General features: G+C 45.2%; 1 pseudogene; it reads left to right on the forward strand.

Moving 5' to 3' along the window:
- The first annotated feature begins 12,417 nt into the window (after positions 1-12,417).
- On the forward strand, positions 12,418-12,526 carry LOC141111552 (U5 spliceosomal RNA; annotated as a pseudogene).
- Positions 12,527-14,382: the final 1,856 nt, after the last annotated feature.

Consider the following 14,382-nt stretch of genomic DNA (forward strand, 5'->3'; position numbering starts at 1 on the left):
CTATCCTCATACTTTGGCTAGTCCTATCCTACTCATTGCTCTCATCCCCTCCAGTATGATCTAGGCCCAGCTACCAGTTCTTAATTCCCATCAGTGTGATCCAGTGTGGTTCCTACTCCATAGATCCAGCTAGCATCTATTTGTGTCCCATAGTGCTTTGTCCTACTAAAAGCTGGCTCTTTGCCCATACCTCTCAGGTATGTCTGCTATTTTTCCTAGGCTATCTTTTAGAGTGTTGCAGGAGGGTCCATGTTGGGGCAGTTGCCATAATGACACTTAATAATGCAGATCAGTGTATTATTTTTGCACCCTGTTCATCCTCCCTTCACCCATCATCAATGTCTTTTACGCTGCTCTTCCCCTTTCATTGTATGGTGTTGATATTGAAGTCCACCTCAGTAACTGGTAGCTGAACAGCACAGAGTGGCCTGCTCCTTGTGAATGTAAAGTTCATTATTTCCACTATAACACATTGGCGCAAAGGAATTGGATTCCATTTTCCATGTAATTCCTGAAGTCTGGGAATGGGTGGCACATGAAATGTATGTTCTCATAGATCGGACACCAGAGATGTGTTAGAACAGGAGCTCAGCGAGATCCATCGGCTGGAACATGATCTGATCTCCAATGTAAGCTTTTGTTGTTGTCTCTAAGCCGCGCTAATAACTTAATCCCCATCCACAGTGTGAATGAGGCTTGGGGGACGCGTGTCTGGGATTAGTCCTGGGGAGGCCCGGCTGGAACTGCCATTCACACACCTGTCACTAGAGGAAAATGTAGCAGAAACTTAGAGATGGTATAGGCTGGAACGTGTCAGCACTGGAATATGTGCAAGAAATGGAGAGAGGTTTACTGATAGACAGCTAGAAGATGGAAGGAAATTAAATATTATTATAGGGAACACAGGGCCTCTTCCTCCATGAGGCTTCGTATGTTTGCTATATTCACCTCTAGATGTTAAAGTGTCACTAAACCCAGTAATATGAAAAAAGTTCATCCGCCCCCCCCCGCAGTGACCAAAGCTTCTTTTTACTTTAAAATACTGCCACTATATACCTTTTTGGTTGATCTGTATACCAAGGTCACATGATAAACTGCAGGGTTTGCCCGAGTGCTGTGTTAAGGTAGGAGGAATTTTCCACTATAGCCTGTGTCCTCACGCTGTTATGGGAAACGGATCATCCAATCAAGATGTGACATCCCACCCACTGTGTTCTTTTTTAGTTACTAGGCATGGAGGAGGAGGGAGGGACTGGGCTGTCATTTAGGATCTGTATACACACCCACATGTGTGATGTCAATATCATGTGACCTGAAAATCTCAGCTCAACAAGGAAATGTTTTCTCCAGCAATAGAGACCAAACTGATCATGTGCAGCTTTACTACAGCTTTACTACGTCTACAAACTACGGGATAGATTTATGGCATTTTTTTTTTAAACTAGTAATGGCGGCGATCAGCGATTTTTAGCGGGACTGGTGGACAAATCTGACCCTAAGTGACACTTTTTGGGGACCAGTGACACCAGTATCAGTGCTAAAAATATGCACTGATCCCTGTATAAATGACACTAACACTAGAGGGCGATCAAGGGTTTAAGCATGTCCTAGGGAGGTGCTTTCTAACTGTAGGGGGGGGAGTGTTACACTGGAGGAAAATAGAGATCATGTTTCAGCTTAGCTGAAACAGAACATCTCTCTTTTTCTCACTGACAGATCAGCGGTGTGCTCCGTGTCTCCTGTGAACGATAGGCGGGTCACGACGGCCGTTGCAGCCACCAGAACCACTGATTAGCTCCTGCTGTGTTCATACAGCAGCGTGCGCCCCCTACACCACGTGCACAAAATCACGTACAGGTACATGATTTTGCACAGCCGGGCCGCCCTGCCGCAGTACATGTACGGTGGGCGGTCCGGAAGAGGTTAAAAGAGAAGATTTTTTTTTTTTTACTTACCTAAGTGCTGCATCTGTCCCTCAAAGACTCCAAGACTGAGAACCGAGCGATCAAACACCGCTGATCACTCGATTCTCAGAGCTCCATGAGCAGAGAGCTGCTGACTGTCAGTCACCACTGTCTGCTCTGCCTCTCACTGGAGCGCTGGGCTGTGGAGGGGGCGGGAGTGGCTGGCTCAGGTTCTCAGTGGCTCACTGAGAGGCTGAGCGAGGTGCTGATCTAGGCTTCTGGGCGGATCCCGACCATAGGGTCGCATTCTTTCCCAGCCTGGACCGGCTCTGTGACTTCGGCCCGCTGTCAGCTGAAAACGGGCACAGGAGTTCAGAACAAACTGCACTCCTGTGATCCACAGGAGGAGTACAGCCAAATGAGCTTTGCCTGCACTTTCCCTTAGGCCCCTTTCACACAGGGCAGATCCGCTCAGCGGACTCTGCCAGCTCAGTGGTAGATCGCTCCGTTGATCCCCGCTGAGCTGGCGGATGACAGGTCCGTCTCTGCTCACTGTGCAGGGACGAACCTGTCAGAGCCCCACTATTCTCTATGGGAGATTAGATGAAAATGGATCCGACTGTCCGTTTTCATCCGATGGACAGATGGCGAACGTATTGCCATCTGTCTGTTTTGAGCGGATCTTATCGGATGGCAGGCGGGTGCCAGTGGACCAGACACATCTCCGATGACATCCGCCTGCCCATACAAGTCAATGGGTGTCCCACTAGGATCCGCCTGAAAAATAGACAGGCAGATGCGAGCGGGCCCATCATGTGAAAGAGGCCTTAAAGCTCTAGTAAGTAATTTTGCCTAGGCTGAGGTGATGTCATCAGCCTGCTGCAGGCAGAAGGAAGCATTTTTCAGTCTAATTTCCCCCCAACAATCAGTACATTGTACTTTGTAGCAAGTCACAAGTGAGAGGCTGCAGCAAGGGGTGTCAGATATTTGTGAACACTGCCAGGGCCACATCTAATTTAGAGTGGATATCCAGCCTAACGCCTAATGTCCCCCCCCCCTCCTCCTACCTATGTCATCTAAATTAAAAAATAAAAATAAAAAAATGTATGTACTTATCTATTATATTAGCCCTTTCCGGTTCATTCGCATTATCCCCTGTGTCAGTCAGCAGCAGCTGCAGGGGAGAGGACAACAGTGGGGAAACCTGGAAGCAGTGTTGTCACCCAAAGGCTGATGAAAACAGGGAAGCTTGGTGACGTGACTGGAGCAGATAGGTAAGTATAGACATTTTTTTACACAGGATAATCACCATAGGTAGCAGAGAGCGGGAGGGAAAAATTTTAAGACTAATTAGAGTTAAGCATACCTCACATCATGGCGTTTGCATCACAGAACAGGTGGATACATTGTAGACACAAAACAACGGCTATACTACTAGCAACAATACTGCTATTAATAACGGCACCATTTCCATCTGGATAACCACTACCAAGAGTGACAAGACTACAAACAAGAAGAACAATATGTTAATTTAAATGGAGTTGAATAATTACTAATCATCAGTAGTCATGTTACAGTCTGTATGTTTTTACTGAATGATGAGAATTATTCCTGTGCGGGGGCATTAGATGCCCAAGAACATTAGATGCAGCCTGTATTGAGGGAAATGGCTTTTGCAATGCAATTCCACATTTGTTTTTTTTTCACAAATGCATGTAAGAAGCAAAGCCGAACACTGTCAGCACCTGTTTTTATTTTTAATATTGCTTCAAGTTCATCCACCAAGCAGGCAGATCACTATACTGTCTTAACACATTTTTTTTTTTAAATAAAATGCTTGTTTTCACCTTTTTCATTCCTTGGTACATCTCAATTCTGCTGAGCTCCAGCATCCCCATTGCAGACACTTCCTGTCTACATGCACCGTGATGATGGTTGCATAGCATTTCACATGGTTTCCTGATGGTGGAAACAGTGACCAATGCCTGCGTAATATGTGTTAAAACAGCCCCCTGTAGTCACCGATGGAAGCTTATTTTACAGGGTGAAAAAACTGAAGCTTAATTGGAAGGCTGGGACAGAGCATTGTCACCCTATAACAGGAAGTGCTCAAATAAGGACCTTTATGGCAGGATCACCAGAGATTTTAAAGTAGAAGTCTACCCTAACACTAAAATCCCTGCATCTACAGACATCCACGATCTAACACTAACCTAAACCTGCAAAGAAGAAATCAGTATACATACCTTTTCTGAAGCCGATCCAACCCGATCCCACGCTGAGCTGTCAGCTGAGGCTTCGCCTTGGAGGCATGTGCAGTGGACACAGCCGACAATGAAAGCCCCATAGTAAGTCTATGAGTGACGTCACTCTCTATTCATTTCACAGCCGTTGTGGGCTGTGTCCTCTGCAGAGCTTCTGCCACTGGAGACAGGGTCAGATATACTGATTTCTGGTATGTACTGGTAAGTATACAGATTTCCTTGTCAAAAGAAGTTTATTGAGTATACAATGTTATAAAGATACATAAAGTAAGTTTACAAGGATCTATAAAGCAAGCTCATTGTTTTACAGTAGGGTTTATATAGGTAAATATCATGAAATTTCAAATATTAAACATTGGGTTCACGTAAACCTAAATTAAAGATATATATCATTTCCTTAGTTACTTTTGTAGGTATTTAAATGATTTATACCTACTATACATATTGTTTACAAGTAGAGTGTATATAGGTCAAATAAATTCTGATAATGAGCTTTAGTATACAGATTTCTTCTTTACAGGGCTAGATAGGTTAGTGTTAGATCCTGGATGTCTATAGATGTAGGGATTTTAGTGTTAGGGTGGGTTTACACTTTAATGAAAGCTCCAGATTCAGAATAACTTTTGAAATGATATTATGCTAAGGATTATGTATGACTTTAGTGCTTGTGTTTCCATCTACTCTTCCCCTGTATAGTGGAGACAGGTGCAATGGTAAACAGTAAACTAATTTACATTGATAACAGAGAAGACAAATTGTGGGTTCATTGGATGTGTGAATCAAAAAGGGCTGGCAACTCGGATGCTCTTGAATAAAAGTCCTTTATTGGTTACATGGGTACAGGCTATACGCTATTGGATGTGTGTAGGGGGGTTCAATACCTGCTGAGCTCCACATCTGCATGAATGTACAGAGTACATCGAGTACACGATGCAGAGGAAGTGGGTGGTTGCAGCGGCAGCACTCAGAGGTGGCCTAGGGTGTTACATATGTAGCACTGGTAGATTTGCAATCTACCGCATGTTAGGTAAATTTAATAAATTGTGCGTTAGGAAGGTTAAAGTTTGCCTCTGTTCCAGATTGGCTGACGTTGTGTGTGTTTCTGTGCTGACCGATGTGTGTCGCTGTTGCCACTGGTCAGGGTTGGAAAGGCAACGTGTTGAAGCGAATGGATGCTCCTCTGTCCCGGAGGCACGTTCGGTGGAGGTGGTCCTCCGAGTTGCATTCCGGGCGAGGGTATTTATGGGACAGACGCCATATTTTGGGGTTCGTTTTACACCCACCTGCTGGCCCTCCTGGCCGACAGGTATGCGTTAAGGAGCTACCTCGTGGTCCTCTGTTCGGGAGGCCCACGATACAGCTGCGCAGGGGTGGGTCCAGAGGCTTGTCTGGAGCCTACCACCGTGGCCGAGGAATGGTCCTGAGCTGTCGGTCCTGTGTGACGAAGCTGGACAGCCGAGGAGATCCCAGGGGAGGACCCCTCTTGTAGAGATCACGCAGCGTGCTGGTCTATAGAGGGGCCTGGTAACTCGGTTGGAGGACGTATCCAGAAGTAACTATACAGCATAGTGTTGCCGGCTCGGCTTAAAGGTTCAAGCACTGTGACTGACTTTCACTACAGAAAAATCTATACATCCTGTGGCAGAGGATCGTACGGATTTTGTTCCCAAACAAGTCTGTGGCAGAGACTTTGATTCGTGCTGCGTGCTGGCTGCTAGACCGGTGAGAGAGGCCTATCCAGACGAGCAAGGAGTGTGTCCCACGAGGGCATTTCAAATAGTATTTGAATTCTACCAGGACATTTTGTCTAGAGAACCCTACCAGAGAATATTTGAGTTTCTTCCGCAAGTTTCCTTTCTACCTCTTTCCTGCTACTTCCTAAGTCGTTTGTTTAATAAAGCATTGAAAACGTACTCCAGTGTTGGTGCGTGTGTTGTCCAGGAGTAAACTCAATGGAATCCTAGACCCGGTGCCGGTGAAACAGAGGGAAGCAGAGTGAAGGTAACAGACCCGCTTAAACCAGCAGCACCACCGTGAGTTAGTGCTACACATAGTTACATAGTTAGCAAGGTTGAATAAAGACACCAGTCCATCCAGTTCAACCTGAGTGAGTGTGGGTGCGTGTCTACAATTATCCCTATCCCTATTCCCATATAAGCGCCATCAATTTTACACAGCGCTCCACACATACATCGCACACTCACATCGGTCCCTACAATCCAAGGTCCCCAACTCACATTCATATACTAGGGCCAATTTTGGACAGAAGCCAATTAGCCTACCAGCAAGTCTTTGGAGTGTGGGAGGAAACTGGAGTACCCGGAGGAAACCCACGCAGGCACAGGGAGAACATACAAACTCCAAGCAAGTAGTGTCCTGGTTGGGATTTGAACCAGCGACCCTTTTTACTGCTAGGTGAGAGTGCTACCCACTTCTTCATTTCCAAACCAGACTCACCACCGGGCTTGCGTCTCTGGTCTTCTACTTCCCTCTTCCAGCTCTCAACTCTTAGTATTTGTATTTCAAAACCAAGCTGATTGCAACTTGTTGTTACTTTTTCACCCCAACTTCCAAGGAATGTTACAAAAGTGCAGAACTTCATTTAAACTTCACGATGATGCAAAAGAAGAAAATTATCTTAAATGTTTCTTTGCTTCCTTGTACATTATGACATTGTAGGAATGAGAACTGAATGCAGAGTGTCAGCACCATATTTGTATGACATCATTAATGCGCTGTATGCTGTACATGTGTGATCATCTGATATATAGAGGGGATATAAAATGAAAGTAAACTCCACTTTTGAACTTGTACCTACAGGTAAGCCTATAATAAGGCTTACCTGTAGGTACAGTGAACATCTCCTAAACCTGCACGTTTTAGGAAATATTTACAAGGGATTCTGTCAGTGATGCCACTGGCGCATGCGCTCTGAAGGGACAGCATATTTGTGCCATAACTTCAGATCTCTATGCTGAAGCCGAAGAGCTCCCGCTCCCATGTGCAGGAGAAACGTCACCGCGGCCCCGGCCACTTATACAGCCGGAACCCGTAAACCCGGAAGGAAGACCAGGTGAAGATGGCGGGGGATCCATGACAGTGCTGCATGGGAGGGATCCACTAAGTTTGTCATAATGTGCTAGTATGTGGTGCATACTAGTACATTATGACTTAACCCTGCAGGGTGGCCCATTTTATTTTTATTTTAGTGGCGTTGTACTACCACTTTAAGCCCCATTCACACTTCAGCTGAACATATTTATTTTTTTGGAAGTGACTGTACAGGCATTTTTGCATGTTATCGTGCATTTTTTGCATGTTTTTCAAGTAATTCTATTAAAGTCTATTAACCACTTGCCGACCAGCCGCCACAGTTATACTGCGGCAAGGCTGCTCTATTGCGCAAATCGCTGTACCGGTATGGCGCTTCGTGTAATATATACAGTGGGTGCTTGCACGGCGCCGTTCCCAGGATGTCTGCTAGCCACCTGCAATCGATCCACAGAGAGCCAGAACAGGCATCTGCCAGTGTAAGCAAAGCAGATCCCTGTTCTGACAGGGGAGTAGAGAGAGATTGTCTGTTCCTAGTGATCAGGAACAGTGATTTCTCTGCACACCCAGTCAGTACACTCCCCCACAGTTAGAAACACCTCCCTAGAACACACTTAACCCCTTGATCGCCCCCCTAGTGTTAACTCCTTCCCTGCCAGTGTCATTTATACAGTAATCAGTGCATTTTTATAGCACTGATCGCTGTATAAATGTCCCTGGTCCTAAAAAAGTGTCCGATCTGTCCGCCGCAATGCCGCAGTCCCACTGAAAATCTCTGTTCACCGCCATTACTAGTAAAAAAATAAATAAAAATGCCATAAATCTATCCCCTATTTTGTAGGCGCTATAACTTTTTTATACTACCCTGTTTCCCCGAAAATAAGACCTAGCGTGATTGTCGGTGATGGCTGCAATATAAGCCCTACCCCCCAAATAAGCCCTACCCTGTTTCCCTGAAAATAAGCCCTACCCTGAAAACAAGACCTACAAGGACTTTAACTAGGGCTTATTTGGGGGGTAGAGCTTATATTGCAGCCATCACCGACAATCACGCTAGGTCTTATTTTCGGGGAAACAGGGTAGTAATGGCAGCGATCAGAGGCTTATAGTGTGACTGCGATATTGTAGCAGACAATCAGACACTGACCGTTTTGACACTGTCACTGTACTAATGACACTGCCTGGGAAGGGGTTAAACATCTAAGGTGATCAAAGGGCTAACTGTGTGCCTAGCCAGTGTTTTTGTGTACTGTATGTGCTGCTTTTACCAGGGGAAGAGATGGATTTTATTCCCTTTGCAGGGACACAAAACTCAGCCCTTTCCCCCTGTCAGAACAGAGATCTGCCTTGTTTACATAGGCAGATCTCCAATCTCTCTGTTTTACACAGGATTGGCAGGTGCCAGCGGTCACAGCAGAAGCAGGCTGGCAGCGGCGCGGGTGCCCCCCCCAGACATAAGTGCAGAATCACATATATATATATATATATATATATATATATATATATATATATATATACATACATATACATATACATGTGACTCTGAATAGGAGAGTCACCCTGTAGCAGTAAATCTGCTATGGGACAGACAGCAAGTGGAACTAAAGGCAGCTAATACTTGCTTTTCCCCGCCGGTGTCTTGTCAAATACAGTCCCCTATCATATAGTGTCCGCCCTGTACTGCGCAGGCGCAGTACGGAGGACAAACGAGACGCCGAAAGTCTCCGAAGTTTAACAGCTGATCATCAGCTGTACACGGCGCCTGCGCTTTTATTCTCACCCTATGTCCAGGTTCATTCCCTACTATCCAAGTGGACATAGAGTGAGAATAACTAGTTGCCGAGCGCAGCGAGGCCGTGCCCGAAGCGTGGCGAGCGAAGCGAGCCCGCGAGGGGCCCTCTTACAAAGCCATCGCTAAGAAGTGCCCAAGCGCTGTGTACAGCTGATGGTCAGCTGATCAGCTTTGGACACTTTCGGCATCTCCTTCTGCTCCATACTGCGCAAGCGCTGCGCCTGCGCAGTACGGAGCGGACACTATCCGATAGGAGGACAGTATATGTCAGAACACCGGCGCCAGCATCTTCTTCTTTGTGCTATTTTTCAGACATCTTAATTGGCTGGCGTGGGATGACATCACTCGTAGCACAGGAGGCAGTCATTCTGGCACATAGGGATTAATATGGCCGCTGCAAGCTGAGTTGCATATGTGCAGCTAAGTTTACATAACAGGGGATGCTGCGAACAGGCAAGTAAGTGTATTTTATTGCAGAAGAGACATAGCATGTCTCTTCTGCAATAAAAAACTTGCTTGCTCACAGGAATAACAGCGGAACCTTAGTTCCGCTGAAAAATATAGCGCAATGTAAGATATATTTTACATGCGTATTACATATGTTTCCTTCAATTTAATTTGGTGTTTCAGGTCTTCATTTTGTGGGTTGGGTCTGTGTTCATTGGAAGAAAAGATGCGTTTCTTGAAAAAGGCAGTAACTATAATCAGTTGCATTTTTAGTGTGTTTTCAGTGCATTGACCGTAATGTAACACGTTTTTACCATAATGCACAAAAGATGCATCAAGTAGGATTTTTCAAAAATACAACGCATCAATGTGAAGATCTTCATAGATTATAATAGTGATTCATTTTCATGCTCTTTTAGGTTGCTATGATCCTGCATTGAAGCATAAAAAACACAATAGTGTGAATGGGCACTGAGGGCACACTGACAATTCAGGTTTGTTTTTGGCACATCACTGTGCATTGTTTTGAACAGGTCCATTCATTTTCAATGCCCTCAACACACATCCACAAAATGCAACTGACTTTTTTCAGTATACCGCCTGTCAAACATGTCTTTTTCTACTGCATCCGCTGAGGGTCACATGCTTTTGTTTTATGCATATCTGCGCATCAAATTGCCATTAACAATGATAAAGCATGCATACTCACCGAGCTTTACATGACTTTTGCCTATGAACATGGTCTAAAATGGCCTCTCTTTTTTTAGCCCAGATGAACCCTTAAAATGTTTTTCAGGTTCCAGGGAACCCGTGCCGGGCGGCGCCATTTTTAAATGTAAGGCACTCGTCTCAGCTGTGGCGGTTCCCTCTCCACATCACGGCCAAGTAAGACTGACCCCTCCCCAGCCTCTGACCACCTCCTGTTATTCTCCTGTACCATGTCTCCACAACCTATGGCTACCTCCTATACTATGTCTGCACAGCCTATGACCACCTCCTGTACCATGTCCTCAAAGCCTTCGACATCTCCTGTACCATGTCTGCACAGCCTATGACCACCTCCTGTACCATGTCCGCACAGTCTAGGACAACCTCCTGTACCATGTCCACACAGCCTATGACCACCTCCTGTACCATGTCCGCACAGTCTAGGACAACCTCCTGTACCATGTCCACACAGCCTATGACCACCTCCTGTACCATGTCCGCACAGCCTATGACCACCTCCTGTACCATGTCTGCACAGCCTATGACAACCTCCTGTACCATGTCCGCACAGCCTCTGTGACGTTATGCTGTTGGGCTGGTATAATAATGCAATGGGGCTGGTATGAAATTATTTCCAGGGCTGGTTTTTATTCCCAGTCTGGCCCTGGTCATGGTCAAAGTTCCACCCTTTCAGTTAGCCAGAAACATCATTGGTATATTACCACTGGCTCTGTTAGCAAGCATTGGGACTAGAAATAGGCAGGCACCATCAGAAGTCAAATCTGCCACAGCTCAGGCAACCCCTAATAAGCCCTAGAGGAACCTTATGCCGCGTACACATGACCGGACTTTACGGCATACTTTGCCCGGCGGACTTTACGACGGACTTTCCGAATGAATGGACTTGCCTACACACGATCAACCAAAGTCCGACGGATTCGTAGGTGATGACATACGACCGGACTAAAACAAGGAAGTTCATAGCCAGTAGCCAATAGCTGCCCTAGCGTCGGTTTTTGTCCGTCGGACTAGCATACAGACGAGCGGACTTTTCGACTGGACTCGAGTCCGTCGGATAGATTTGAAACGTTTCAAATCTAAGTCCGTCAAACTTTTGAGAAAACAAAGTCCGCTGGAGCCCACACACGATCGAATTGTCTGACGAAATCCGGTACGCCGGACCAAGTATGCCGTAAAGTCCAATCTTGTGTACGCAGCATTAGTGTTCCACAGAAGCCTGGATGAGAATGGCTGCTCTAAAAGAAAGATCAGACATGCTTGTAGAATTCTGGCCCTTTTAAAGTTATATACTTGTGCTTATGGAAATCATGCCAAAGCAACAGACTTGCAGATTTCATTTCTATGTGATGGTCATACGGTGGTGTTGGATTTCCTTGGTAATATTTATAGAGCAGGTTGTATCTTTTCTCACCTAAAGATCTGCTATGAATGACCTTTCTTTTGGGTTTATGTTGATTTCCAGCTATTTGCTGTGTGCTATTATATATCACTTTGTAATTTAATAACAAACACACAAAAGTAAGAGAAGATTGAGGATTGCTGCTAATACTTTATCTGTCACATCTCTCTTTTCCTTTATTTCTCCTTTACAAGGTGTGGCTCCCCTTGATCAGCAGCGTCACGTTCATGGAGTTAATGATGGGTGACATTAGTAAAATTACAACTAGTAGAAGAGACATTGTGGACACAGGGGACCCTGTCCTGATCACCAGATTAAAGTGAGTCAGCTTGTGTGATCATCTGCTCTGTACACACCTCACAATCAGTGAGCACAGTCCTTCTCAGTAGTTATTTCCTCTTCTGATGGCCCTTGGAAGCTTTGTGTAATTGTGTTGCTCAATCAGTGAGCAGAGTCTATTAGGGAAACCTGTGTGAGAGAGATAAGGCAGGAAATATGTGACCCACCACTCATTCACTGCAGGTCTAAAGTGACTTGGCAAAGTATAATTAGCCCCAAGAGAAGTAAGGGGGGCAGCTTCCTCCTGGAGGGGGTGCCCAAAACCTTTATCTACCATAACGCTTCATAATGATGGCTGCAAAACCTGTACTGGTGATTTTCACCACGTTTAGGATAGGCAAGAACACTAAGACCACCGATGTGCTGTACAGCGGGTGCAAAATTGTCCAAGGCTCATTATAGAATAGAAATCCAATCACCAAAAGCTCATTTATTTTAAAAGCAATTTCCAATAATTTTAAAGCTACAGGTTTCAATGAAATAATGTCTGGTATACTGAGATTTCTCTTCGGATGGAATAAATCTGTTGCCTTTTACTAAAAACTTCTGTGGAGATGAACAGCTATGAGTTTCAACTCATTTTTTGAGGTCTAATAGGGCCTGATATTGGGAAAAAGAATACCTGGTGATCCTGCCATTAAGGTTCTTATTCAGACACACTTGCTTATAGGGTGACAGCGCTTTGTTCTGGTCTCCCAATTGTGCCCCCATGTGGTCACCCTGTCACACTGGCTTCCAACAGAGACTACAAGCAGCCATTTCAGCTTATATAACAGACATGGTCCTTTGTTGTCACCACCCGGAAACTTGCCCTGAGAAATGCCATGCAGCTATTGCTGGAGGTTGCATGAAATCAACAGCACTGAGATGTAACAAAGGATAAAAAGGTAAAAACACAGATTTTATTTAAAAACAGTTAGCAATTGTTATATAAGACAGTGCTCAGAACAAGCTAGATGGCATTATTTAGGTTTGTGACTTGTCAAAACTTTCAGTAAACGTGTCAGTAAAAAAGGTATGAAATGCCATTCAATATATATATTTTTTATATTTTAATTTTAAACTGCTATCGTTTGGAGTAAGTTGTTGTGTCTTAAATAAAACCCAGCGTTTTTACTACACTATGGGAGCCTATATCTCTTCTTTTCCTCTGTGAGGAGCCAACCATAGAGATAACATCTACAGGAAGGTGAATTACCCCAGACCTTTGGATGAGTTCGGTGGAGCAACCTTGGTGGGCCTAAAGATAAGCGCAGTGCCCCCGTGGGGGATGAGTCATGGTTTTGGCAGGATCACTTCGTTAAGTGAATAATAGCCCGTTTACCAGTCACATAGTCATAGGTCACTGAGTATTAATATTAAAAATTAATAAATTAATTTTCCCTTTTTTTTCTCACACCTGGCACCTTTACCCAAACTAGGAAGTGCCACCACCCCTCTTTATTTACACAATCTGCGGTTATTGACCCCTTTGGGGGACTATACTAGGGGAGGCAGCATACCAAGACAGATCCGTAAGCGCGATCATTTATTCCCTTTATATGAAATGCCATTCAACCAACCCAATTCATGTGAAGTGTAAATGACTGCCTCAGTCAGCACTGCTTCACATACCACGCCCCCTGACATGTTTCGCCCTGCCCACTGTGGCTTAATCATAAAGGTTTAGGGTTTACCTTTATTGTAATACAGAATACTGTAACCAATTCTAAACTTCCTCTTAAGTTAACAGCACAGGGATGCTGGGAATTATTCATTATGGGCAAAGCAAGCCTGCGGGCCTGGGAACTCATTGCGTGGATGGTGGAAACCCCTTAAAATGGTGACATCAGGTGTGCGGACTTGGGAACCCAGAGGAGGGGTGGTGGGAACCCCTCATAATGGGCACTACAGGCATACAGACCCAGGAACTCAGTGTGGGGATGGTGGGAACCCTTCTTAGGCATGGTTCACACCTGTGGGGGCTGTGTTCTGCAGGTAGAGCAGCCTATTCCTTTCAATGGTCTGCCGGTACCCACAGAAACATGGAAAAAGAAGTCCCAGACCCTTTTTTTCCCTGAATCTCATCACACAGACATGTACAATGCTGCAACACTATGCGGTTTGGCATGCGCAAGAATAAGCCGTGGGTGCCAATGCATAGGGGTGCCATTAAGAATTGATGGCACCCCCACGTTTCTACTAAAGTGCAGCACATTTCTCTGCAGGTCAGGAAAGCATTTTTCATGCATTCCCCAGCAGAGATATGAACCTAGCCTAAATGGGCACAGCAGGTGCGCAGACCTAAGATCTTAGTGCAGAGAGGGTGGGAACACCTCATAATGGGTACAGCAGGTGTGCAGAGCTCGGAACTCACCAGTTGAATTTCAAAGATAACAAAGAAGCTTTCATTCTGTACCATCCACCAAACCTAGGAACACCAGTTTTAACCCATTTCTTACCCACGTTTTGTCATGA

This window comes from Aquarana catesbeiana, linkage group LG10, assembly GCF_042186555.1.
Source record: "Aquarana catesbeiana isolate 2022-GZ linkage group LG10, ASM4218655v1, whole genome shotgun sequence".
Taxonomy (NCBI): Eukaryota; Metazoa; Chordata; class Amphibia; order Anura; family Ranidae; genus Aquarana; species Aquarana catesbeiana.